The sequence below is a fragment of the Mirounga leonina genome, unplaced genomic scaffold, assembly GCF_011800145.1.
Source record: "Mirounga leonina isolate KUSES-001 unplaced genomic scaffold, KU_Mleo_1.0 Mir_153, whole genome shotgun sequence".
In the NCBI taxonomy this organism is placed as follows: Eukaryota; Metazoa; Chordata; class Mammalia; order Carnivora; family Phocidae; genus Mirounga; species Mirounga leonina.
In genome coordinates this window covers 6788990-6814724 of record NW_023270387.1, presented here as the reverse complement: position 1 = coordinate 6814724, position 25735 = coordinate 6788990, and positions in this window count along the sequence as shown.

The window sequence follows — 25735 nt, the reverse complement described above, 5'->3', positions numbered from 1 at the left end:
CCCATTCTGAGGTGCACTGTTTCTTCCTGAAAGTTGGATTCTTCTGGTTAATTCCCCAAATCTATTACATATGTGTATATATAAGCCTAAGCCTTTATTATGGGCAGGGCTTGTGCTATTTTTACCAGTGGGGTTCCTTGTGATGAGGATGCACATCAGTGGAGTGAGTCTCTCTATCGGCACACGCTGACATCACTGAGGCTGGGCTGTGACTTACCTGGACGCCTGTAACCTTACTGAATACTTTCACACCTAGAGTATTACTCAACAGAGGTGTTGACAACAACTTGCTTCAGGTGCCACTCTGCATGTGATATGGGATCAGAAGCTAGCTCTACATTTGGTCCCTGCTTATTCTACTATAAGCCTGAAAAGAGAACACTTACTTGGATGCTGTGGGCTCCTTTATCTCTGACCTACTGCTCCCTGTATTATGCTCTGGGGTAAGGAGTCCTGGAAGAACCATCGATTTCATAATTTCCATCTTCGGAAGCTCCTCTGGTTTACTGCCTTAAATGGGACCACACACTTCTTTTCTGCTTTGTTAGCTTCCTCCCCAAGGACCACTGGAGACAGACACTAGGAAAGACACCACTAGAACCTTCTTGGAGGCATGGTAGTGCCCACCCATGCTTTATTTTCTGTTCTTTAATCTAAGCACTCCTTTCTCCAATTCTGCTTTACTTAAATGCTCTATTTGGTATTTTAAGCTAAATACTTTCAGAAGAAAGATACTTTCCATATGTGGCTCACAAATAAATGAGTAACCCATCGGCAGAAGCTTTGTGGTCAATAAATACAGTGGCCTTGCTTCCTAGCTTCAGGGTCAGCTACAATATTCTGTGAGAATTGCAGCATAAACTCTGGCTTCTCATAATCATGTGAAATTCAGTGTTCACCAATTCTTTTGTGTTCCCAAACTCCCCGTGGCCTAACTCATGGCAGCTTATCTGAGTCAGGAGGCATCTTATAATATAAGAAAGCTAAAATTCTATATAACTAAGTGAGAATCACAGTCACAAGAATGTTGCTGGTCTGCTTTTATGGTAGCGTTGATGATTATAAAATTCATTTTTAGAGGCTGATCTCCTAGGTGGGGTTACCATCACCCACTTTCTTGTAATTCAGAAGCTAATTCTTAGCATTTTCTCTAGGTCATAAGTTCTGACCAATTTTTATTTTGGTCCCATCTTTATTGGACAAGGTCACATCAAAATGGGTTAGACTGCCCCTTACTCCAGTTCAGAATCCAACCTCCATGACCATCCGTGTGTCTACTGGTTGCCAGGCTCATGCCTCTCGTGCCCATGTTCCTTGGCCTTGTCTACATTAGAAGTGCTCGAGCTTTGCATTACCAAATCCCTCTGTGTATTGTTTAGGAAAATGCTAGCCACTGTAATAATAAACTCCAAAATTATAGTAACTTATAATAAATTATATTTCTCACTCTCCTAAGTCCCATGCAATTCTCTACCATATGGTGGTGATTCAGGGAGCCAGGCTCCTCCCAACATATGGCTCCTCCCTTCTTCAGAGTCCCAGCATTCTTGGGGTGTAGCCCCAGATTGTGAAAGAGAGGATGGAGAAGGCACGTGTGCTTCTTGACTGTCTTGGTCCAGAAGCAATGTGCATTCTTTCCACACACATTCCATTGGGGAGAACTGCTCATACGGCCCACCAGGATGCAAGGGGAGCAAGGGAAGGTAGTTACTGGCTGGGCACCCATTCCCCACGTAATAATGCTATAGTACGTAAGGGGGAACATGACTTTTTTTATTGTAGTAAAATATACATATTATAAAAGTCACCACTTTAACCAGTTTTCAGTGTACAATTCAATGGCATTAAGCAACCATCCCTGCCACCCATCTTCAGAACCTTCTCATCATCCGAAACTGAAACTCTGCACCCATTAAACAATTCCCCAGTCTCCCCTCCCCCAGACCCTGGAGACCACCGTTCTGCTTTCTGTGTTTATGAATTTGATGACTTTAGGCACCTCATACCAGTAGAATCATGCGAGATTTTCCTTTTGTGTCTGGCTTATTTTACTTAGCATGTTTTCAAGGTTCATCCATGTTGTAGCATGTGTCAGACTTTCATTCCTTTTTAAGGCTGAGTAATATTCCATTGTATGTCTACACCACATTTCATTCATCCACTCATCTGACAATTGACATTTGGGTTACTTTCATCTTTTGGCTGTTGTTCTTAATGGTACTAGGAACATGGATATACAAATATCTCTTGCAGTACTTACTTTCAATTCTTTTGGGTATATACCCAGAGGGAGAATTGCTGGATCATATGGTAATTCTATTTTTAAATTTTTGAGGAACTGGCATATTGCTTTCCATAGCAGCTATACCTTTTTCCATTGGGAAGTACAAGTGTTAATGAACAGTTAACTACCTCTGTGACTCTCATGTTCATTAGCTCTGTGAATTTGTGCAATTAATTGACCTCCATGAGTCTCATTTTCCTCAGTTAGAAAATAACGCTAATACCACTTCACAGGGTTATTGTGGGATTAAAGAAAATAGTGTATGAGAAGCCCTTTGCATGTGGCTGGCACCTTATGTGTGATTAATGTACAATATTTCTTTTCTTTCTCATCTTGTACACTTAATCTCACCACATCTTACTTTTCCCCCATTCAATTCCCTCAGAGCTTTCATTGGCAACAGTTAGCTACTCATGGATTGACAGGTTATCCAGTCCAACCAGACCAAGTCTGGGACACGTGCTTTCAGAGGAAGCAAGAATACTCAGTGGTTGAGAGTTTCTGTGGCTGGCTCGTGGGGAGAAGATTCTTAAACAGGAAGCCTGCAGCTGCACCCCTCAGTTTGCACTAGGAGATGTCATCCCTGCTAAATTAGGGCTGGGTCTTTGGGAAAAAAACTAGTCAACAACTCAGTGACTACATCATCCTTCTTAAGCTTCCCCACTTTACTTTTCATTAGCATTGCTTCTCCTGCTTAAATCATTTCCAAAATTCACATCTCCTTTTGCTTCTTACTATTTCAGACTGGCCAGGCTGATTTAAACAATAAGAGTCACGCAGGATACCCATCTCAAAGGTCAACTCACCAGTCCACGGGAATGTCAAAGTCAGACCAAATGGTGGTGCCCTCAGACAAAAATCAGTCCTGATCTCCCTTCACTCTGTTCTGTCCCATGCCTTCACACCGGCCTGTGGGGGCCTTCAAGGCTCTGCCTCTGTTGGAGCCAGAGACAAGGCCACTCTGTTCCTCCCACTCATTGGTGTCCGAATTTTGATTTGGGCCCTGCCGCCGCCCTTTGTTAACTCAGGAAGTGATCGGGGACACTGACTTTCCCTCCAGGCACCAACTTCTTCACTTGCAAATTTATAGAGGTAACTTAGATCGGGAACTGAGTTACATGATCTTGCAGGCTTCCCCGAACTCCAAAGAGTCTCTGAGTCTTTGCTTTCCTTGGCAATTTGAGGTGCTGCGTGATGTCTTCCACACCTTTTTATCAAAGCTAAGAAGACATTTACCAGCAGGGAGACATTTTTTTCACACACAAATGTACTTGTGATCAAAATGTTTGAGGATTATTGTGTTCTTCCATGGCAATACACAATCAAACACCAGATGCTCAGCATTCAAGACTACAGAGGCAGCTGAACAGTTTGATCTCTTTCATCTGATAAACTGATAACGAAGAGGCTTACACAGCTACCTTGCTTCAGCTCAGCCTTGGCTCCCCTCAGACAGGCTGCGTTGGAAGTGTGCCTGGAGCCATCACTGAACTTGGCAAGGACAGCAACCACACTCTTGGGGTGGCGAAGTCTGAGTGATGGGGATGGCAGTGACATGAGCCGTACTCAGCTACAACACCGTAGGCACCGAAGCACTAACAATAAAAGCCCAAAGAACAAGAACAAATGGGAATGGATGACTCCAGAGAGGTCTATGGGAAACTGTCAGAAGTTTTCTCCAATGCTTTTAAGTGGAATTATAAAGTAAGATTAGAACTATTTCACAGAAGGCAAAAATAAGACTTTGCAACAATGCCATTATTTGTTGTTTACAACAATAGGATTCCAAGAGGAATGCTGTGAAAGCATCTCTGTGAATCGGAATAAAGAAAACCTCACAAAGGTGGAGTTTGGAGGCCAGAAGTGGGAGCTCTCTCGAACCTACCACTCATCATCAATGGCAGAACCCAAGAGGAAGAGACTACCTTGCACGCTCTTGCATTCCCACAGGAAGAAGCTATACTTCACTGCCCCAGCAGAAGGAAGAAAGAGTTTCTTCTTACAATACTAGCCCAGCCCGTGAAAGACTGTCACAGCTCAGCCAATGAAAAACCACTATATTTCAAACTCCCAGTTTCCTCCAATCGACCTTTTGTTTCTAACAGCCCTTTCCAACTCCCCTTTTCACTATAAAATAGCACTCCTCTCCTCTGTTCTCCAGACTAGCTTGCATGTCCCCAATTACAAGTCTCTGTTATTCCTGAATAAGCCCGTTTTTACTGGTAAAATAACTGACAGTTTTATTTTTAAAGTTGCCCCCATCTATACGGAAAATGTATTTCTTCTGCCACAAAAATGCCATAGGGAGGAGCATTTTAATATGGACGTAATACATTATTTGTAAACACAACCATGTTTCTTGATATTTTTAGCAAACAAATACCTTGTTATTTGTATCTAAATATCTCTACTATTTATTGCTAACCTCACCTGGATTCTGTCAAGAGTCAGAAAAATGGGCGTCCTCTGATGTGTCATGTCAACATCGGCCAGACTTTTGTGTTACTCTCCCTCATTTCTTTCAGGTCCTCTCATCTCCATGGTGTCCAGTTCTGAGGCTTGTTCCAGTTCCTGTATCAACAGACAGAATGGTTTCTTACATTTGTTCACACTCGTGTCCTACTGACTTCATGCTCGCCACCTCCGGGGGCTCTTGCATTTGAAAAGAGAACGGTGTTTGTGGCCACAATGCCTAAACTATAGAAATAAGCCTCAAATCAAGGAATTTCAGGCATAATGGCACCTGGCTTATTGAGAGATGTTTGAGGTCAGAAGAAGCCTCTAGTCACAGCACTCGGGTGACTACTCACGCTGCTGACAATTCAAGCATTTTGCACTGTACCCACAGCATTATCTTTTCTATTAAGCTTTATTATTCCCATGAGCTGGGTTTGAGGCTAAATTAGGTCGATATAAATCTCAGCTGGTGGTTGTGGATTCATGCTCTAATGAATGAGATCTGCTATAATTTGTCTGGAAATATGACTGTGAACTCCCTCCATCGGCTTCCATTTTCCTGCTCATCGGCTTTGGCAGATGATTTTGCAGTCTGTTTTAATCACTTTAGGTAAGTTCTCAGCACTGAGCAACCACTGCCAGCAAAGTCTCTGCCCAGCAGCGACAGGATCCTGTGGGCCACAGAGAGATGAGTGAGGGAGGTCTGACTCCACTTATTTGAAAAAATAACTTTTTCAATACACAAAACTGCCATAATTCTACCGCGCCAGGAACCAGTGGCAAAAATTAATGACGAGTCACCTCTCAGCTTTTATTCCTGTTGGCATTTTCCTGAACACTGGCAGTCCCATAACAATTGTTTTGAACTGACAAGAGGGGGACCATGAGGATGCCCTGGACTTCTGAAGGGGGTAGGAAAATCTAATGTGGGCTGGCTAAGTCACAGGGCTATCTCCAGGTGAATTACTTCTGGGGCCCGGGCTGGGGTGGTGGGCTGGGATGGGGTAAGAAGAACGTGGCAGAGTTGAACTCAGCTCAGGGGGGTTGGCTTTCCCCCTGAGCCAGTCCTTTGGGCAATTAACTGGTGCCCCCAGCCAGCCACAGTCAGATTTCTAGTACTCCATGCCTCAGTGTCTCATCCTGAGACGAGGCTTTCTCTTAAGATGAATAAAGTTGAAAGAGAAGTACTCTAGGAACGTGGAGGGTCTGCACACTGGATGCCAGAGCCAAGAAGATGGCGGCCAACACGGCTGTCTCTGTCCTCAAGTCTTGTTATTCTTTCCCAGTTTCTGTCCTCTTTAGTCAGATTTAGATCCTGAGTTTTCTTTAAACTGGGATTAGTGTAACACAGTGTTCTTTGAAAGTCTCACTAAATAAAAGACACTCTGAAGCATCTCTTGATGTTTAATAGATGTCAAATAATGGTAGTATGCTGTTATTAAAAATGTGTGGTTTCCTGAAGTGACTCAGAATTCACTTGTTTTTCTTTCTGCACAGAGACATCGATTTGGCGGTACAATGGCACCCCAGAAAGATATGGAGTGGTGAATAATTTAATAATTGCACAAAAACATTTTGCACTTTGACAAAGCACATAAAAACCTTTCAGTTTAAAATAAACTTTAGCTTATAGTCATTTTTCCCCCATTTTTTTCTTATAATCTCAAAGGTCAGAAAGAAAAATAAAATTCTTTGAACAGCGTATAAAAAGTAGAGTTTTATTAAAAGCAGTCCTAATCATAGGGCACCAGGTGGCTCAGTCAGTTAAGTGTTCAATCCTTGATTTTGACTCAGGTCATGATCTCAAGGTCATGAGACCGAGCCCCACATCAGTGCTGAGCGTGCAGCTGCTTAAGCTTCTCTCTCTCTCTGCTATTCCCACCACCTCTAAACAAAACAAAACAAAACAAAACAAAACAAAAAACAGTCCTAATTAATTCTATATATCTGATCCATTTACTCCACAGAACAAAAGCTGGAAGCTTTTTACCTATAGTCGATGAACTCTGAATTTTATTTAGGGCTATTCTTATAAGCTGTGGTCCTGCCACTATCAGGTGTTAATATTTAGAGCGATGCCTGGTAAAAAAAAAACTTCCATAATCGGTTATCTGAACCAAATGAAGTTATTTCTATAAGGAAGGGTATTATGGGTTGAACCTGAAAAAGACATATGATTTTATGATTTCACATAATTCTGCATTCTGAACATGCATACTAGTTAATTTAAAAGATCTAAGATTTGTCTCACTTTCTTCGAAAGCCACTTGGAGTACTGAGAAAAGCTCAGGATGCATGCCAGTGGATCCAGATTTGAGTCTTGGCACTATGATTTACTCACTTCATAAACAAGAACAGGTTTTGTATTCTGTCACTTGAGATGGAATCAGCTTATTGTGTTCTCTTATCTGTCAGGGTTACCGTGATGTTCAAAGAAGATAACGTGATATTCTTTGCAAATTGCAAGGGCTTTATACAGGCTAGATTTTATTTATCAATGGTATAAGTCTAAGGAAACAATAGGCTGATGGTGGAAATGAAAAACATAAGGAAGGAGGGAAAATGAAATACATTTTTGAGTAGCCACTATGTACTGGGCATTTTAGAATTTTTCAGCACATGTAGTTCTTCCAATCTTGAGAATAAAATGATAAGCAATCCCTCAATTTCCAAATCAGAGTTAATGTAACTTGCTTAAGATCATATAGCTAGTACACACTGGAGTTTACGGTGCTCCCATTTATAATCTGTCTTTCCAGACAGAACACGTTTTTTCTTTCAAATGCAGTTCCCTGATGGAGAGGCTGATACACATATCTATTTACTCATTTGTTTGTTCAATAAACATCTTTTTTTGCATTGTTGAATTTTTATTTGAAGGATCTTATGAAGTTTTCCCCCCCCCCTTGGGGTGTTTTTTTTTTTTTTTTTTTGAGAATTTGGTAGGAAAATTTGCAGTCTAATAGAACAAAACACCCCTGCCTCTAAAGAAACAGTTAATTTTTTGTTGCTTTTAAAAAACTTTTTAAATTATTTTTTTATGATAGGCCTACGCTTTATTCCATAACCTGTCATGCTGCTTAGAATGTAGGTCCCTTGAAGGCAGGGTCTACACAGGGAACATATACTTTAAAACTAGTTTATCCTATAGACTCTTTCAACTTTTCTATCAGGGATTTCATGTTGACTGGTTTGAGCCCATAGGAATAACCCAACTATACTGCTTCGATTTACCTCTTGTCTGTTCAGTTTATCTGACCTATCCATTTCCTCAGGCCTTTTTTTTCTTCTTAAATTCCAGTATAGTTAACACACAGTGTACAACATAGGGATTCATCACTTCCATACATCACCCTGGTGGTCATCACGACAAGTGCACTCCTTCATCCCCATCCCCTGTTTCATGCATCCCACCCCCCGCCACCTCCCTCCTGGTCACCATCAGGATGTTCTCCATAGTTAAGAGTCTGTTTCTCCTCTCTTTTTTCTTTGTTTTATTTCTTAAATTCCACATATGAATGAGATCATACGGTATTTGTCTTTCTCTGACTGACTTATTTCGCTCAGCATCATACTCGCTAGCTCTGTCCATGTCATTGCAAATGTCAAGATTTCATTCTTTTTATGGCTGAGTAATATTCCATTGTATAAACATACCACATCTTCTTTATCTATTCACCTATCGGTGGACGCTTCGGTTGCTTCCATAATTTGGCTATTGTAAATAACTCTGCAATAAACATCTGGGTGCATGTATCCCTCTGAATTAGTACTTTTGTATTTTTGGGGTCAATACCCAGTCGTGTGATTACTGGATGATAGGGTAATTCTATTTTTAACTTTTTGAGGAACCTTCATACTGTCTTCCACAGTGGCCGCACCAGTTTGCACTCCCACTGAATGTGCACTAGGGTTCCTATTTCTCCACATTCTCGTCAACACTTGTTTCTTGTGTTGTTGATTTCAGCCATTCTGACAGGTGTGAGGTGATATTTCATTGTGGTTTTGATTTTTATTTTCCTGACGATGAGTGATGTTGAACACTTTGTGTCTGCTGGCCATCTACATGTCTTCTTTGGAGAAAGATTTTAGAAAGTATTAAGAAAACATTTATCATTCTTTTCTTTCTTCCTTGGAATGCTTGTGGTTCCTCAGTTAACCATGTACTATTATAGCTAAATTTCTTTTATTTGTTTGTGTATTTTTATTGAGATTTAATAGATATATAACATTACATTAGTTTCAGGAATATAACAATGATTCAATATTTGTATCTATTGCAAAATGATGACTATAATAAGCCTAGTTAACATTTGTCACCACATTCAATAACCATTTATTCTTTGTCAACAAGAAGTCATTGTTTTTGGTTCTGTTGGGGAAACAGAAATGAATAAAATGCAATCCTGTGCTTATGGAGTTAAAAATCCATGGTCTACAGTCGATTCTTGGTATTCCTTGCTGATGGTAGGGGGAACGATAATTGAAAACACTGGGAAACAGATGCTCTGCAAGTGGATTGTCAGACCAACGATGAAATTCTCTAAGTCGCTGCCATTTCTAGTTAATTAAGAGCCAAGCAGAAGACTTTGTTTTTTGGTTGAAGATAGAACAAGAATTGTCACACTCTCTTTTCTTGGTAACTGGAGTCACAAGGCTGTGTTCAAATCCTAGCTACACTTACCAATTGTATATACTTGGAAGGTTACTTCTCCAAGCTACAACTTCCTTATCTGTACAATGCACTTTTAACTGTAGAATTGGAATAAACCTACACTCCCAAAGTTGTTAAGAAGATCAAATGAGTGCGTGTGTGTGTGTGTGTGTGTTTACATGGTGTATAATGTATGTTAAGCACTTAACACAATGCCTACTTGGCAAGCAGTTCTCAAAGGATCACTATTATTATAATTAATTTGAGGACTCAGGATTTAAGGACACATAAGTCATTATTCTGAATGTCAGTTTTGATTGCAAAGGACAGCTGACCAAGATAGCCTACTTACTTACTGATTGGGCTGAGTCTAGGAATCTCTTAGGTTTATTTACACTTGATTATCCTACTAATTTGAAACTAAATTCCTGATAACAGTTTTTTAATTTATGTTGTTCTTATGAATGAATGTGGCAGAAAAAATGTCTAGCTAATTAAGGGTTTGAATTACTTGATTTCCAGAAAATTATATTTTGTTGACTTTGCCCTTAAAATACTCACTTTTTTTCCTGACAAGTTCCCTTTAATTATAGTTGTTACATTTATGGAATGCTTACGTTGCATCAGACACTGTCCTAAGTGATTCTCATGAATTAACTTATTCTTCTAAAACCAGTGTGGTTGGGCGCCTGGGTGGCTCAGTCGGTTAAGCGACTGCCTTCGGCTCAGGTCATGATCCTGGAGTCCCGGGATCGAGTCCCGCATCGGGCTCCCTGCTCGGCAGGGAGTCTGCTTCTCCCTCTGACCCTCCTCCCTCTCATGCTCTCTGTCTCTCATTCTCTCTCTCGCAAAAAAATAAAGTCTTAAAAAAATAAAAATAAAAATAAAATAAAAAATAAAAAAAATAAAACCAGTGTGGTGGTGGGTACTGCTATTGGGCATCTCGTTGGCATGAGCTCCTGATGGCTACAGTAACATAAACCACAAGAAACAACAAACACCAAGTGAGGCTATCATTTTAGAACTGTGCGACCCATTTTCTAGATAAGGACCTGGAGGCACAGTAATGTTAACTAACCTGCCCAAGCAGGTAAGTGTGAGCACAAGAAGTCTGGCTCCAAACATCTAGAGTGCATGCCTCTCATAAAACCAATTAATTCTATGTGTTTATGTACATAATGAAATCAACACTTGTCTCAATGAGGAAGCAACAGGTGTTTGGTGACTGGTAAGCCCCCAGGGCTTGTGGCAAACCAAATCTTTTCCTTGGTGCATCACGGTGAAGCAAGAAGGTAACTGGACAGAGAATTAGGGGCCAGAAGCTCTCACTTAGGGCCTGATGTCAGGTTGCTGGGTGACCGAAAAAAATGACTCACCAATTCTTGTCGTCATTCAGGCAAGATGATCTCAAGGGACTCTCCTAGTTCTAAAAGTCAGCGGGGTTTAAGTCTGGGAATTCTAAAGTTAGGCAAAATTTCCTGTATTAGAACCATTGTTGATTAAAGTGATTATTATAGATGGCCACTGATAAAAGAGCTTATCTCAGGTAGAAAAGGGGCCCCATGACGGTTTTTGTTTTGTTTTGTGTTTTCCCCTTCCTAGTCGGGCTGAGATCAATCCACTGGATTAGTAAGCTATTCCCTTAAAAAGCAAAGAGCTGGGTCAGGATGTGGCACAGGACGGGCACATTCTGACAGTGTTGGAGTAAAGGTGGGAAAAAAAGGAGCGGGGACTGAGAGCACTGTCTGGGAGGGTGTCGAGGATGGGGGCACTGTGAGGGACAAGCAGGTGTCCAGGGGTTGGTGGTGAGAAAGCTGGGGACTCTCTCCTTTGTATATATTCTGAGAACACTGTTATGTGGAGCTTTTCTTCCTCCAGTGACCAACTGTCTAGGAGCTGATGCGTCACTTAAGTTGGCCAATCAGAATACTTTCTTGATTTTTTTTTTTTTTTAATGACTAAAGGAGAGAACATCTACCTCTCTGGTGGTAAGATGTGAGGCATGGGACCTGCCAGCGAGCTTATTCTCCAATTTGTGGAGGAAGTGAATTTGAGAGACTAACCCTGATCTGAAAAGAGAAGCGCATCCTGGTAACATTGATGTATCTGATTCCATTTATTCCAGAAGCCAAGCTCACACTTTTTCCCCCCTAATGTAAGCATTTGTTGGACTCTTCAGGAAAAACAAAAACAAAAACAACCCTCCATTTGTCTAAGCTAGCTTAAGTTGGGTTTCTATAACAGGAAAAAGGAAGTAACAAGAATAACTCAATTCACTAATAATTGAATTCAAATCAATTAGACTCTGAACCCAGAATTCATGAACTACCTAAAGAAGCATGTAAAATTTTATGGGTTGTTGCATTTTTCTGTTGTAAAGATGCATGGCTTCCATCAGTTTCTCCAAGGGGGGGGTGAACCAAAAAAAAAGGATACGGACAATTGTACCAGGGAGTGTGTGGGCAGGGGTGAGATCATTTCTGCAGAAATTCAATAAACAGCCATTGAATGAATTCAGCACACATCAAGTAAGTGCCTGCTGGGCTTCAGATACGGCACTAGGTTCATGAAGGACACCAGATGAATGGCATGGCCTCATAAGAGCACATCTTGTGGGCAAAAGACACAGCCAAAGTGAAACAGAGTGGAGTAATTTTTGTAACAGAGGCCCACAGTGTGAGCCTCTATGGGAAGTAGGAGCTAATGGCTGTTTCCTGCTATGGGATTGGGAATGTGGGGCAAAGTGGTTTGCACATGTGTGAGGCTCAAAGGCCGGGCATGGCATTGTTCACCCGTGTAGCGTAGTGGATGGGAACTCAGATTCTGTTATCAGCCAAGTGGGTTCAAGTCCTCCTCAGTTGACTTACTCGCTGTGGGACTTGGGACCTGGCATGGCTGAGCCTGAATTTTCCCATTTAGAAAAGTGAAATACTAACAGTATCTACCTCACAGGGTAGAAGGAGGGTCACAACAAGTTAGTACAGAGTAAGGGCTCAATAAAGGTGGCCAGTGTGGTGGTGGTTGCTCAACAGGGGGACAGAGCAGAGTCCAGGCAGAGAGGGAAGCGAGGACAAGGCGGAGAGGCGGGGGGTTGGGTATTACGATTGAGAGCAGGGATGTGCTTCAGATGGCTTTGGAGAGGGAAATCAGAATGCCTTGGTAGCCAGGCTCAGGAATGTGGGAGGCAACAGGCGGCCGTCAAAATGTCCTATGTAGGGGAATAACATGATTGGAGTTAGATGTTAGTTAGGATAAAGACCGGCCACAGGGTGGAGGAAGGACAGCCCAGGCGGGACATGGTGGTGACACAGCAGAGGAAGGGCAGGTAGCCCAGTAGTGAAGAGCTTAGGCTTGGGGGTCACACTGACCTGGTTTCAACTCTTGCCTCTGCCCCTTACTATTCATATCACTTTGGAAAATTTACTCAACTTCTCTAAGACTTATTCCTTCAAAAGATGGTGGGAATAGTACTTACCTTATGGCATTGTTATGAGGCATACATGAGATAATGCATGTTAATGAGTTCATTTTCTGTTTGCCTGGCACAGAGAAAAACTCCGTTTTTAGTTATTATTATGAAAATCTTGGAGAACAACGAAGACCAGATCTTTCCCGGTCCCCAGCCCACTCGGCAGACAAAGTCTAGAGATAAGGCTCTACCTCCCTTTCTGTCACTATCTTTCCCCACTTAGCAGCACTCCCACTTGGCATTTGCTGTTCTTTGCAGTTTATGTTAGTCTGTGTGTCTTGAAAGGTCCACAGCAAAAGGATGCCCAAGCTTGGCTGTAGATATGACCCAGACACGGTCATCATCACACCAACGCCTGCTTCCTCTTGAGCCCATGCTCTGAGTAGCACTCAGTAGTCTCCAAGAACAAAAGCTTAAATACTTGGGCTTGTTGCTTAAAATGGGTAAAACCTCTGTGATATTTGTAATGTAATTCCAAGACAGGGAAAAAGCATTTCGAATGGAAAGTGAATTGTAGGCTAAAAAAAAGAGAACTCGTTTTTTCCTTTTTTGAAATCCAGGCTAGTAATGAATGATTCTCATTTGAAAACACTGAAGAAGAATTAGGAAGAAAAAAAGTGTTTCTAAAGGAGGTATTTCAGACTGTGGGCTGGTATATATGCCAGGTCATTCATTCTATCGTTTGCTAACTTTGTTCTACTGGGTTTTTTTTCTGAAGCTTTCCTTCAGTTGCACTCTTCTTTCAGTTTCATCTTTGAAATTAATAAAAAGCCCCATCTCCCCACACAATCTGCTCCCCTTAAGTGCTTTGGGCATTAAAAAACTTGGGTTAACATCCCAGAAAGAATAGACACACATGGCAATTGTCTAATGGTTACAAATTTCTTTGCAATTCATGTTGGCGATGATGATGATAAACATTTAGTGGTACTCACTGTATTCCAGGCACTGGTCTCAGAGCTTCCTGTTTTATTAACTCATTTGATCTTAACAACCCTATGGATGAGGTAATGTTGTCACTTTGTTTTGCAGATGAGGAAACGGAGGCACAAGGAGGCACACAGCTAGGAAGATAACGGAGTTAGGATTTCAACCCAGACAACCTGTCAACTCTCTATCTTTAACCACAGTTTTTTGATGACCAAACCCGTTTTCATTCTTGTGAATTTATGTTGCTAGCATGTTACCTTATCACCTAAATTAAGCATGTTACCTTATCACCTAAATTAAGATTAACGATCACCTCTGTAATAGTTTCATTAAAATTTCACAAGATAGGAAGACAAACTGGCATGACATATAAACACTGCAGAATATTTCCATTCCCTAAAATTACCTCAGTCCGTGCCACGGAGAGGCCAAGGCCCTTCATGACAGTGATGGATGCTGTCTTCATATTCCTGGCCTTTCAAGTTCCTTTCACTTCTAGGTGATTTCTTCCTTTCCTCATGGCTCCTCAAATTCTTTCTCCTTTGTATTTTCTCACCTGTTTCTTTTCATTCTCTCAATGTGTCTGCCTATTGTTATCATGCTGTATCACAAGTTAACCTTCTTCCTAGAAAAGAAGCAACAAATTTACCTCTTCAGGGATCACTCTTCTATCCCTGGGAGTGTGTGTCAAATACATCAGTAATATTTAGACCGATTGTGACACCAATTTTGATGTGTGGGTTCTTTCTCCACAGCAAGCAATTCTTCGTCCTACAGTTCAACTCAGTTTTGACACTATTCATCTGGAGATAGCATCAGATCCTAAAGGTTGAGGGCCCGATCCCATAAGACCGTTCCCATTTCAGATACCAGTCCCAAATCTAACGGACAGCCTGGCTATAAATCAGAGCTTCTCACAACCCCCTTCTTGGGTTTGATGAATTGTCTAGAGCAGCTCCCAGGATTCAGGAAACCCGTTTATTCACTAGATTACCAGTTTATTACAAAGGATATTAAAGGATATGAATCAATAGCCAGATGATACATAGGACAAGTCCTGAACACAAAAGCCTCTGTCTGTGACGACTTTGGGGCCCTGCAGAGAGGTACATGTATGCACTCTGGTTCACCAAGCTGGAAGCTCACTGGACCCAGTCCTTTTGTGTTTTTATGGAGGCTTCATTACACAGGCCTTACTGATTAAATCATTGGCCACTGGTGATTGAATTCCATCTCCAGCTCCTCTCCACTCCCTGGAGATCCTGGGTGGTGGGAAGGAGGAGATGAAAGCTCCAAACCCCCAATCACTGGTTGGTTCCCCTGGCAACTAGACCCCAATCTTTGGTTAGGCTTTCCAAAGGTCACCTCATTAATATAACAGAAGACACTTTCTCATTCTCAACACTTAAGAAATACCAAGGGTTCCAGGAACTGGGACGAAGACCAAACATAAATTTACTATAAATTACATACACGTCTATTATTTTTTGCTATATGCTATATAGTGTGTGTGTCTGAATATGAAACTATTAGTAGAAATTTTCTTAAAAAGAAAAAAAGAGGGGGAGCTTTTTCTTTTTGCATTGCCTTTAGATTCTTCTAACCTCTTAATTTTTTTTTTTTTTAATTAAAAAGAATCAGTCGCATGTATTCATTTGCTAGGGCTGCCATAACAAAGTACCACAGACTGGGGGGCTTAAACAACAGAAATGTGTTTCTTCACAGTTCTGGAGGCTGGAAGTCAGAGATGAAGGTGTTACCAGGGTTGATTTTGTTGGATGCCATGAGCCTCAGCTTCTAGATGGCTGTCTTCTCGCCCTGTTTCCACATCATTTTCCCTCTGTGTCCAAATTTCCTCTTCTTATAGGGACACCAGTCATATTGGATTAGGGCTTACCCTAATGACCTCATTTTACCTTAATTATCTCTGTAAAAGCCCTCTCTCCGAGTACGGTCACATTCTGAGATACGGGGCATTAGGACTTCAACATATGACGTTATTTATTTATTTATTTATTTTTTAATTTTTTTTTTAAAGATTTTATTTATTTATTTGAGAGAGAGAATGAGATAGAGCATGAGAGTGGGGAGGGTCAGAGGGAGAAGCAGACTCCCTGCTGAGCAGGGAGCCCGATGTGGGACTCGATCCCAGGACTCCAGGATCATGACCTGAGCCGAAGGCAGTCGCTTAACCAACTGAGCCACCCAGGCGCCCCATATGACGTTTTTTAGAAAGGACATAATTCAGTGTGTAACACCATACAAAATAGAGATGGTCCATCAGTTGATTTATTTCTATCTTAAAAATAAGCATTCTTACAGGAAGGTCTTTCTTTCACGGCACTGGCTAAAGAAATATTACAAGTATAGATCATGCCGTGTTTCTGGAAATCATCAGGAGGTCCCCAGAATGTCTGACGGTCGATTTTTTTCTTCTCAATAAAGACAGTGCTATAAATTGGGGATTGGATTTCTGACAGAATATTTTTGGTACTAAGTTCTTCCTCCATTTTCTCCAACTGGTATATAGTCCAGTTTTGATTTTTACCTTTTCTATATCTTCACTTGCTTTCTAACCCTTTCTTTTGTGCTTTCTGATTTTTTTTGGATTGTAGGGACCAAGGGCTGGCTGTCCCAAGAGGAGTCAGTTTGGCATAAAGATTATTTTGAGTTAAAAGCAATCAAGACCCAGCAGATTCAGGAAAAGCTCTTTACCTTCCTGCCCCGCCTCCCACAACTGCCTAAAAAGAATTTAGATAGAGGACCTGCTCCAGGAAGAGAGCTATCACCATGGGTAACTACAGTATAATATGAATTAAGATGGGTAGACTGGGAGGAATTCAGCAGTCTGTTCGTTAAAATTCCTTTCCAAGCCCCATTGTTTCTGAATGGCCCAGAAAATATTTGTTTACCAAACATTTACTCTTTTTCATCTTCCTGAAAATTACAGCCCCCTAGCCCCTTCTCCTTAGCTCAGGATTATAAATATACCTCATTTTGCTTGAATGTCTTTGGAATTTCCATATCTGTGTGGACTCCTTATGTGCACAAAATTAAATTTGATTTTTCTCCTGTTAATCTGTCTCCTATCCATTTGATTCTTAGTCCGGCTAGAAGGACCTTGAAAGGGACAGGAATTCTTGCTTCCTGACAGAATTGCAATGATATCCCAGTACTTTCTACTGAATGACCCTTTCCACATTTGTTTAATAGTGATAATGACCTTCTCACAGGGTTGTGGAGGGTCACATGAAATTAACTACTGGAAAGTCTTGTTCCTAACTGTACATACATTTTGCTCCCCACTTAAACTGTGAACTTCTAAGGAACAGGAAATGCATTCAATTCCCAGTAGATAAAACTAGGCACTAAAATAAAAGTTTGTTGGATAAACATATCAATTCTATGATCAAGTACATTATACTCTATTGTGAATTATAAAATAATCTAGTTTGAGCAAGATGCAAGATCCGAGGAGGAATATAAATCTGGGAGTAGGCTGAAGGAATGACTTTGGAAGTGGAGGGTTGTAACGACAAAATTATCAGATACAGAGCTGGGTCATTCAAAAAAATGTGTTCCCAGTAGATCTGTGACAGAACAGTGGGTATTATGGGTTGAATTGTGTCTCCCCTCCACCACCAAAAAAATAAAAAATAAAAAAAAAATCAAATGTTAAAATCCTAACCCCCAATACCTCAGAATGTGACTCTTTAGAAATAAGGTCACTGCAGATACAATTAGTTAAGAGGAGATCACACCGAAGTAGGGTAGGCCTCTAATCCCATATGACTGGTCTGCTTATCAAAAGGGGAAATTTGGACACAGAAGCAAGCATGGTAGGAGAATGCCATGTGAACATTAAGGCAGAGATCAGGGTGATACCTCAGCAAGCCAAGGAATGCCGAAGATTGCTGGCAGATCACCACAAGCTAGGAGAACAGATTCTCCCTCATAGTCTTCAAAAGGAATTAACCCTGCCAACACCTTGCTCTTGGACTTCTGGCCTCCTGAACTGAGGCAATAGATTTCTGTCTTTAAGCCACTCATTCTGTGGCACGTTGCTGCAGCAGACCCAGGAAATGCATACCATGGGGCTGGCAGCGTGGGAGGCCAACTGGATAGGGTCCAAGTCTAGGGTCCCCCATCCTAAGGATCAGGATTTGGGGATGAAAGATAAACCACGATATCTGAAAATAATGTAGGAATGAGAGTCTCGTGGCTTGATGCATAAAGAAGCCCTTGAGGACTTCAGCTCTTCAGAACAGAGGTGTCAGAACTACTCATCAGGGATAAAAACCAACTACCAACTTTCTGGCAGGATTCTGTTGGGTTTTGGAGGGTTGGGGTGAGAATGGACAACAGTCTGCTTTCAAATGATGTTTGGCCTTTATGAACAATGGGGGTGGGGATAGGGACTGAAGACATCTAGCCACGAGGATAGGTTAACTTTGATGGATATTGTGGCAACAGCCCCAAGTCTTAGTAGCTTTTATTGTCATAGGTTTATCTTGTATTCGAGCCGTACATCCAACATAGCTCAACAGGAGTCTCTGCTCATCAGGGTATCAGGATGGTGGGCACAGGGTACAGTACACAGCAAGTAACAGGCTAGCTCTTAAAGCTTCTACCTGGAAGTGGCCCATGTCCCTTCTACTCATATTTCATTGACCAAAGGAAAACTCTGGTCAATGTCCTACCAGATCCCCAGAAAGCAAAAAGCCAGGAGCATTTGGTGAACAGCATCAGCAGCTGCCACAAGATCTTAAGAACCACATAGTCCAGGCATTACTTTTATGGTTTGGGAAAGCAGAACCCAGGGATGTGAATTTTGCCAACAGAGCCATAGCTATAAAGTAGCAGATCCAGAAGCCCTGATGCCGTGCTCCTTCTGTTCCATCTTGCTACCTCTTGCACAAGGACTCCATCACATCAAGTACAGTTGTATGAAACACGTTTATTATACAAAAGGCCTCTTTGTTCTATAAAGTGTATGTGACACACAGAAAGTAATGTTGGTTGTAAAACAATGAGATCTATGATAAATGTATTCCCATGTTCTCTAACTTAGTAGCCATCCAATAAGAATTCCCTAGTGTCCCCTCTGCCACCAATTTTTTAAAGGGGTATTTTAAAATTTCTAGATTTACCACATTTTTATCATCTTTATATCTATAGCTTCTAGAGCTGCTACAGGCCCACTGCTTTCTTGGGTTAATAAAAATAATCAGCATAAAGCTTACTAGAGAAGTTTAAACCAATATTTTAACATATTTTTTGTTCAAGAAGTGCAGTAAAGAGTTAACTCAGCAGGCTGAGAGGATGGAGCACTGTCCCGGGACTCTCCTGGCGAGAGCACCTGGAAACTCATGCTGGTTTCTTCTGGATTCCTCCCTACGTGCCTTTGTCGTTGGTGATTTCAATGTGTATCCTTTCACTGTAGTAAACCATAAACGTGGGTGTACAACAGCTTTTCGGAGTTCTGTGAGTCCTTCTAGCAAATCACTGAACTTGAAGGTGGTCTTGGGACCCTCAACAAACCTTCCAAGTAGCAAGAAGAGGCGTTCAAAATAATTCCATAGATGAATCTTTGAAACTAGCCATCAGGAAAACAGAAAGGATGCTGGAAAGATGCTGTGAGTGGGGGCAAGTGAGTGAGGACCAGACTGACAGGACCTGCAGAGGGCCTGACCAGGACGGTCTGGGATTTGGAAGGACACCGAGCTGTGCAATAATGCAGACACAGATAAACAATCAGTCTGCATAGTGCTGTTGGCATAGCTGAAGGTTATTTGGAGGTGAACGTTCACTGTAGGGAAGAATAATAGTACATCTTCAAATTGGGCCGAAATGAGGACTTTAACCAAAGGTAATTATTTGCTTATTTGCTAAATCACTGCCTTTTCTAATCATTCTGTTAAAAACAAATGTTAATGGAGACTTGCTCCAGCTTATAAAACAGAAGACGTGTGAATTGCAAACACGCCATGTTTGTGAAAGTGCAAATGTGTTTGCAGTTAACAACTGGCAGTAATTAACGTTGTTATTTTCTCAAACAATTGGTTACTTTTGGGAAAGAGAAGTAGAAACATCATCAGGTTTAATGAATTTGCCAACTGTTCCTACTGCATATTTGAATTTGTATGTCTCTGTATAATCAATCAATGAATAAAAAGAAACTTTGAATTAAAAGAAGAAAAAGCCCACTAACTACTTCTATAGATTTATTTAAATGTACTTTGTCGGTGGGGCAAACACTTCCCTTCTTGACTGTAGAAGGTCCCAAGTGCCGGTGTGTATAACGCGTCCTGTCTCCTGCAGCGAGTCATTCTGCTATTTGCATCTTGAACTATTCGTTCGTTTTAAATGAGGGAATATGCTAAATTGCTTAGTCAGTTGTAATGTTTGACACAGAAGGAAGCATCGCTGATTATTCTTATGGGCTAGGGCCCGTAGGATCCCATGGCTAGCTTCTCACATGCCAAGGGTTTTCTGTCTCAAGCATAGATTTTTGGTAGATGGGGGTGTCAGGAGTTTGGGTTTGCCTGGATGTGATCTGGTTGACAAGAGAAGGCTGGAGCAGACAGGAAGGGCTAGGGCCTGGAGAAAGGCTCTGTCCATAGATGGGGAAGTCACAGCCGTAAGGGGATTAGTCAGGAAATATTCTGGCAGACAGAACACAGACTCCATGTGTATAGCGACTACATGCTGGGATTCCTGGACCTCCAGAGTCTGTGGGAACAGGCAGCCAAGAACCATGCAGATCGTGGAGAGGTCCCTACCATGGCCCGTGGGTGCACAGAAACACACACTTGCATTGCAGCTTTACCAGTCAGTGGCTGTATGGTTTGGGGGTCAGTGAAAGTCTGTAAGCCTGAATTTTCACAAATATAAAATGGGATGATAGCAGTCTCCTGAATGAGTTAACGAGAGGATAAACTCTGACAGTATGTGTAAGGCATTCACATAGTGCCAGGCAAATATTAAGTGCTCATTAACTGTCAGCTCAGACATATTTAGAATGACAATTTTCAAGTCAGAATCAATTGGTTTCAGCTACGTGGAGAGGGCCGCTTCTGCTGCTTAGGAGCAGGCAAATGCTCCCAGGGAGGAGGCAGAGGAGGAGGGGGAGGAGGAAGAGAAAGGGTGCTCGGCCAGCCCGGCAGGCCACGGGTTGCCACGTGAAGGAGGAGGCACGAAGCCTGGGTTCGTGCTGTCGCTATGAGAGGTGCGTCTTCTCTACACCTCCTGCACCTCACCTTCGCCAGGGATAATTGAGCAGATGGTGCGGCAAGGCTTTGCTGAGCATCATCCAAACCCTAGTCTCTTATCAGCCTGGGACACCTTAGGACAGCTGGTCGCAGGTGTGTGCCAGCTTCTTGACACACACAGAGAAGTAGAGGTAGGGTGGGAGGGAGAGCCCGGCGTGGACATTTCAGAGGAAAGGAACAGAGGGGCGACACACCCCATTACATAATGTCAGAGGTAACGAGACATTTACAATGCTCACGATCCTCTGACAATGTGTTTCAACACTTCATTTGAGTTAGAATGATCTTAATTATTCTTCACACTTGGGCAAAACAGATCTAGCCATTTGCAGAGGACACATGGGCCATAAAATGCATTAAATGAGCGCAAGGAAGGCGCCTCGGGGAAATCTGAGGCACTTGCATGAGCTCTTCATTCCCAGATCTGGGGAAGAACAGCCCGTCGAATGAATGAAGGACCTGATGTTGAGTCAGTGTCCCTCGGACGGCTAAGTGGGCAGCTCTGAGGCCACACAGTTCACCGTTACCATGGGCGCACCTTACCATGGTAACAATGAACAGCAGAGATGGGGCCTCATGCTGAGGAAGAAGATCTTGGGAACAGGGAACAGATGGCCTGTTGCCTGTTTCTACTTTGGTCATGACAGATGAGCAATGGATCCAATTATATCACGGGAAGGGGAAAGCCATCGAAGACATTTGTGATCTACGGGGCTGGCCGTGGAGCCATGGCACAGCCCCACGTGCATTCATGCAGGACTCGCTCAGGAGTAGCCATGGTAACTACGGGCATGGTCCAAGAGGTCGGCCCCTGCACCGCACATCACCTGGGAAGGAGGTGAGGATGGAAGGGGTGGCCAGCAAGCCCAGAGGATGGCTCTTGCAGTCTGAACAGACAATGCGGATGTGGACACTTTGCCTACACCACAGAAGACTGAAAATTTTTTTAAAAAAGTACCTACATTCTCTATCCTTTTGTCAAAGAAAGATGAAGCGCTCCCTTGTTGATCTTAGTGTTAATCATTCAGAGATGCTTCGAGTGTTTCCCATGAATGTTGAGAAGAGAGTTATTTCATATTAAAGGAAATGGTGAGCCTATGTCCTAAAAGAACTTTCTTTAAAGTTGGTTTTGTAGCACATTATAAGTGTAACTCAATAAAAGGTATCTTGTCAAATCAATTTGGACCATCTAAAATTAAACATGTCTCTTCATGAAAGGACCTCACAGTCTTCGATGACATACATTATGGATATCCAAGCACAGCATGTAAACCATGGCATTCTGAAAGATTATTTAAGTAAGTAGCGCAAATATCTGGAATATTTGGCTAAGGAGGGAGCAGGGGTATATTTTAGACTAATGTTTTGCAGAAACCTCTTTGGAAAAGGCTACTTTAGGCCCCTTTAGGAATAATTACAGTTCGGAGCTGGTGACAAAAATCACACAAATTAACACTATAAAAATGGTTGGGATTTTACTAATCTAGTTAAGATTAGGAAGAGTTCCCTCCTTGTACTTTCTTCATGTGTAAAATGAGAATAATATCCCAGTTTTGAATTTTTTCATGAAATCCCCCACATGCATTAATGTTTCTAGTTAGTCATGAGTATGAAATAAAAGCTGACTCATGGACGTTTTCCAAAGAGGAGTTACTAAATGAAAATAAAAGTGATCTAGTGATTGACATATACTACTTTGTATTTCAGGAGGCTTAAATTCCAAATGCCTTGACATTCTCAAAAGCTTTGTTGAAAAACGCTATACCCTTAGGATAGGAGCTATGCTCTGTTCAATTAAATAGTTAATATATTCATCCCCCAGTAATCTTTTGCAGCGAGAGCAGTATAGCACATTCCCAATCAGAGATGTGATAAAGAAGTTCTGCCGCAGAAAGCTTATCCTGAATAATGCAGGGTTAATGATATGTATCCCCCCTGCCATGAATGCTAGGTAAATGTATGTGATTACATATGCTTTCACACCACTAATAATCACAGCAGCCTGGAAATTCTTCTTGTTTGTATTCCTGTGGCAGCAAATTGATAGCAGACCTCCAGCTCAATATTTAATGAATCTTCTCAGGAAGTCTTCACCAATAATGAAAAGGACAATGGAGCCTGCAGGGCAGCAAGCTCACGGCCAAAAATATTGCGACTGGGCGTGGCGGACGGGACCGAAAGAGGAACGTGCTCACTCTGAGGCTGCCCCTAGTAAATGTGTTCAGCAGGGGAGTGGGTGGCTGCTGAATCTGCCAATCCCAGGGCGGCCTGAGGCCTTTGAGACCTGCCTCTTAGCACTGGGCAGAGCGGCAGTGGCTGGGGGAGGAGGGGAGGGGGAGGGAATGCTGCCCAGAGGTGCGACCGGGTCTGAGGGTCAGGAACTGAGATCCAGGCTCTGCTCCAAGCTCCGCTGTCATTTGCCATTCTCCCGGGCAGCAGGCCCGGCCTTCCATGCTCCACCTTGTAAATCACAAGCCAGGGTGGCCTTGGGGCTACGGGGTCTGCTAATGTGCTCTCATCTATTGCACTGAGAGGTGCCCACTCAGATGACCTCCACCAATCTTGTTACTTGGAGGTGAGTGTGCTGGAGAAATAAGTGCTGTATTTGGGAAGAAAAATCAATCATCCAAATTAAGTGGGAAGATTCTGGCCTGATGCAGTGAAAGTGTCACTGAAGGAGAAAGAAGAGGTGACAGGGGAGTGTGGGGAAGAATATTCCTATATATGTGGTTGAAGAACAAAATTCAACTGAGTAAAATTTAAAGATCTTATTGGCCTAATTCAATAATTCATGAACTGGGCAGCATCCCATCTGGCAACCAGAAAGTAAGGAGCTCTGAGGAGCTGTACAAAATGGGAGGCTTTTATAGGCAGGAATGAGGAAAGAATGGATTGCTTCTGTCCTTCGTCAGGGGGATGGAAGGGATCTACAGACAGGATTGCCTCATCAGTGCAGACCAGGTAATTCCAGATTCACTGGTGACAGGTTCCAATCCTGGGGGAGGCTAAGACGGCAATTAGGTATTGTCTTGGTTTCCTGGTGTGGGGCTTAGCACCAGCGACTCCATTTTGGTCCTGTTATCTCTGAACAACATGTGACTCTGGTTGTACGGAGGAACTCAGCTCCATATTTCTCTTAGTTTGGTGTGGTGAGTAATAGAGTCTTGATGTGGTAATATTAGAATAATTAAATTTACAATAATAGCAACCACTTATTGAGTGCTTCTGATGTTCCAGGTACTGTGCTAAGGGCCCCATGGGTTTCACTTCATTCCATTTTTACTATAAACAGGCACTATTATCCCCATTTTACTTATTAGGAAACTGAGGCTTAGAGAGGTTAAGCAACTAACTCAAGTCCACACGGCTAGCTGGCAGCAGGGCTTGGTCTTCTAACTCCAATGATGGCTCTTAACCCCAAAGCTGTATTGATAATGAGTCATAAAATTTGGGGTGAGGGTGTAAAATAGATTTTAATGAGTAGAACACATATTTCTTGCTGTCATGAGGCTTATGCTTAGGAAGGGAAGATAAAGTATTTTCAAATAGTAAATTAGATGTTTATAGGGGTGTGTAGGGCTGGAAAGGGGAAAAGCAGGGTGCTGTCGGGCATTTCATAGAGGCCGCTGGCCAAATCCATTCCCTACATCACTCTGCCTCTGTCTGCAGCCCTTATACGCTGGCATGACTATAATTAACTAGGAAATTCAGGTCCCACCTCCAATCTGATTTTAGAGTTTCCACTGCTTCTCTGTTCCAGACAATGAAAACACAGGATCACTGCACCTTATCATCTCCTGTGCCCTCATTGCCTACAGAAGAAAAAAATGTATCTTTTTAACTGATTTATATGCTGATCTCTCTGCCCTTTTGAGCCTCCTAGATATGGAAAAGGAAGAGAGGCGCATCTAAAATTCTGAGTCCCGTCTTTTTCACGGGACGGACTGCGCTTATTCCTTTGGGAAGCTCCAGAGGCGAAATGTGGCATGCAGGGCTGGGTGCTGTGGCTCATGTGGGGTCCAGTGAGGTGGATTTGACCCTGGAAAATGGGCAGTGGACTTGGTGAGTTCCTTCTCTCCTGAATGTTTCAGGGATTCTGCCAAAGGGTTCCAATGATCCTCTAATTTGAACTCTGTCATTCTGCTCTTGTCTGTCCCGGCACTGGGAGGGTGTGTTTTTGTCTCCGCGAAAGTTCTCTAGAATCATGCCTGATTCCTGAGGATTCTGAAGTCTAAACACATGCTGATAGTCCCCCGTATCAGCCCCTTTTGCTTTGAGGGGAGCTAACCACCTGGAGCTCTCCAGAAGCCAAAGGGTGAGGGGCGGGTACCACAGCAGCAGGATCTGAAGAGTGGGGCAGCTCTGGTTTCATAGCGGGGAATGCTCCCAGCACCCCGGGTCCCGATGCTTCAGTGGGCGTTGTAGAGCGTTTTTAGCACAAAACGCAACACAATAGACGCTTGTCTTCTGAGAGCAGCCCGGCAATGGGAGAATGGGGAACTCAGGTGCTGACAGAACAAGGCTCCCCAAATCCTATTTCCTGCTTCCAGATGAAGGAGAAGGTGGTCCTGCCTGGCAGTGCCTCTTAATGATGAAGACCATGCCTGGAACACAGAGCTGTTTTAGTGACTGTCCTTCAGGACAGACATCCTCTTGGATGGAGTCTCTAA